General features: G+C 33.0%; 1 protein-coding gene across 3 annotated transcripts in view; it reads left to right on the forward strand.

Annotated features, from left to right (window-relative positions):
• The window catches only part of LOC119593769 (arf-GAP with coiled-coil, ANK repeat and PH domain-containing protein 2-like), a 32,246-nt gene that overhangs the window by 18,225 nt on the left and 13,600 nt on the right, over positions 1 to 421 (forward strand). The window lies entirely within an intron of this gene.

Consider the following 421-nt stretch of genomic DNA (forward strand, 5'->3'; position numbering starts at 1 on the left):
CAAGCAGCTAACTATGCATGCACCATGTTGCTTTGTTCAGTACAAAGTCTCCATGCCAGCCATTTGGAGAGTCATTCTTTTTAAAAATAAAAATTATTAGTAAGACTGTATCACATTTTATACAATACATACCTTGAAGATGAGTGTCTAGATGTTGTGTTTGTATTGAATTATATATGTTAGATTCTTGTACTGACTTTCACAAAGTGAAGTAAGTGTTACATGAGTCATTTAACATAAATATGTGTTGACTTGTAGCTTCAACCCAGTAGTAACAGTCTTGGCATTTCATATGACACATTGTTACCAAGTGAGTAAAATGCCTGCAAAGGACTATACTACTTATGGTATTATCATTTCATTTGTCTCCAACTGTACATAGTTAATGAATGAAGTTTAAGAAGCTTACTATTGGTACCAC

This window comes from Penaeus monodon, chromosome 32 (assembly GCF_015228065.2).
Source record: "Penaeus monodon isolate SGIC_2016 chromosome 32, NSTDA_Pmon_1, whole genome shotgun sequence".
In the NCBI taxonomy this organism is placed as follows: Eukaryota; Metazoa; Arthropoda; class Malacostraca; order Decapoda; family Penaeidae; genus Penaeus; species Penaeus monodon.